Source organism: Haliaeetus leucocephalus, unplaced genomic scaffold (assembly GCF_000737465.1).
Source record: "Haliaeetus leucocephalus isolate CR32 unplaced genomic scaffold, Haliaeetus_leucocephalus-4.0 Scaffold162, whole genome shotgun sequence".
NCBI classification, from domain to species: Eukaryota; Metazoa; Chordata; class Aves; order Accipitriformes; family Accipitridae; genus Haliaeetus; species Haliaeetus leucocephalus.
The window spans coordinates 8,062,283-8,064,763 of NW_010972598.1; positions in this window are offsets into that span (position 1 = coordinate 8,062,283).

Genomic DNA, 2,481 nt, shown 5'->3' on the forward strand with positions numbered 1-2,481 from the left:
GGTCGGTGGCGGTGCGCGGTGAGGGGGGCGGCGGGCGAGCGCGGTGCGGAGACACGCGGTTGGGAGCGAAAAAGCGCCATTTGGTTGGGAGCAGATGGCTGGCTGGGGGGCTGATCGCGTCTAAAGGCGTGTCATCCCCCTTCAGCGAGAATCCCTAAGGGCTCCCCTTGTCTTCGAAATCAATGAAAATTAAAGTGCAGAGAATGGATGAATAGTTAGACCTCGAGTCCCTCCTTTGTTCGCCTCAGCTACTGGTGGGCAGGAGTTAAACTACAACAGCCTCCTATAGAAACACTTAAGTTAAACAGTCTCCCCGTTAGCCCAGCATCTGAAAGAGAGAGGGAGAGGGGGGAAAAAAGCAGAAAAAGGAGCTTTCTGCTTGATTTCCCCAATACAGAATCGCGTGGCATAAATTAAGCCGGAGAAGAATGAGCGCCGTGGGCAGGATCCTGCCGGCTCTCACGGCGCCTTTCAGTCACGCTCAGCAGCGGTAATCGAGAAATCTGTGCCACGTCAATTTAACAAATACCCGGTACCGAAGGGGGGTTGTTAAGGATTTGGGGGCAAGTTTTTTCGGGTCTTTTTTTTTTTTTTTCCCCTATCGCTAGGTTAAAGCCCTCGCGCGTGTAACTTTTTATTTCCAGTATTTTAAGCAAGGGGATGCTAATGGACCAACTTTCTATCTCTCGCGGATTAAAAGATCCGCGCTGATATATCACTTCTCGCCTCCACCGAACGAGCTCCCCCCCCAAATTTCAAGACAGATATTCCCCCCCCGCCCCCTCCCCGCCCCACTCGCTTAGTAAACCCGATACGAAGTGATATCCCCCCCCCCCGCCTTTCCCCGGGGATAACGCCACAGCAAAGTTTACGAAGCAGCGGCAAGCCACTTGAAAAGATGTTGACGCTAGGTGGCAAAAGTAATGTACAGTTTAAAGCCGGCGTTGCTGCGGGGCTCGTCCCGTCCCGTCCCCCCCCCGCCCCGCTCCCCGCCGCAGAGGCTGGGCACGGCGGGGGCGGGCGGCCCATTCCGCTCCCCCCCCGGCCGCCTTCCCTGCACCCTCGCACGGTGCCTGCGGGATCTCTGCCTAGATATAACCTCGTGGTGGGAAAAAAAACCCACCCCAAACAATCAAAAAAACCCCCCACCCAACCCCAAACATCAAACATTCCTGTACATTTAAGCTTTCGCTTAGGCGTCGAGGGGCGGGGAGAGGGGGGAAGAAGAGTTACCTGGATGTTGGTGGCTCGTTCGAGCAAAATTAGATGTAAAGGACACCCGCGTTGAGAGGCGAAACGTTGCAAAGTCTGGATGCGTGTTTAAGTCCCGAGGGTACCTGCCGGCGTTTGGGGTAGGTGCCACAAACCCCCAGTAAATGAACGTGGGCAGCTACAGTCCTCGAACAGTCAAGAAGAGCTGGGCTGAATGAACTCATTGGTGATTTTCTTTTAATTGGTACTACCCAATGCTTTTACTTTAAGAAGTCTTTAAGATTTTTTTTTTCTAGCGCATTGTAAGATAATTTGTGATCAAGACATCTGCTTCAATGAAAGTCACATTTTGCCATGCAAATGCACGTTTCAACCCAATAAAGTCGCCATAATAAGGCTTTTAGCACGGCATACCTACAGTGAGGTTATTGTAGCCAAATCCTCTCCTTTCGCACACAAGCTTAATCTGTGCTGAAATGATCTGTTACAATTAAAATGACATTTACAGAGACAGTTACACCTTGCATCCTAATGAATCCGCCTGCGCCTACCGAAGGTGTTTAAACAGAGGGCCCGAACAAAGTGGAAAACCCTGCTTCGAGTGACATGCCAGCGTCGCCCTCCAACTTTTATCCCCCGCTTCCATCCATCATTAAGAAACTGCTCAAACGGTAATCATGTCTATCCCCTCTTTCACCGCACCAGTAAACTCCTTCCCATGTTTTTAAGATCAAAACAAAAGTTCCAGCGACTGATGGATATGTACAAAAATAATAAGGTGACGGTCGGTGTAAAGTTGGGTTGTGGTGGTGTGGGTTTTTTTTGTTTTTTTTTTTTTTACGGATGGGGGGAAGTGCTGGAAGGGATTTCTTTAAAAAATGTGCGGACATTGTTGTAGAGGCAGTAGCGTGCGCCGAGGGGAGCTCTTTCTCTCCCCCGCATTGTGCAGGGAGCAGGTGCTGTCTACATTACCATACAGCTGAGAGCACAAAGAGCTAACTGATTCAGCCCTCACACAATAACAAACGGCCTTAATGACAGCCACGCGAACGACACACACCAAACTCACTTTTTACTAAGCTGAAGGAGGAAAAAAAAAGCGAGGGAGAGAGGGAGAGGTTGCTGGGGATGATGATAATAATCATAGAGGGGTGCGGGACCCGGGCGGAGCGGGTGGCTCTCTCCGGCAGCGGTGGTGGCGGGGACGGGACCCGCGGAGCCCCGCAGACGGGTCCCCTCCGTGGGTCCCTCCCGTGGGTCCCCTCCGCC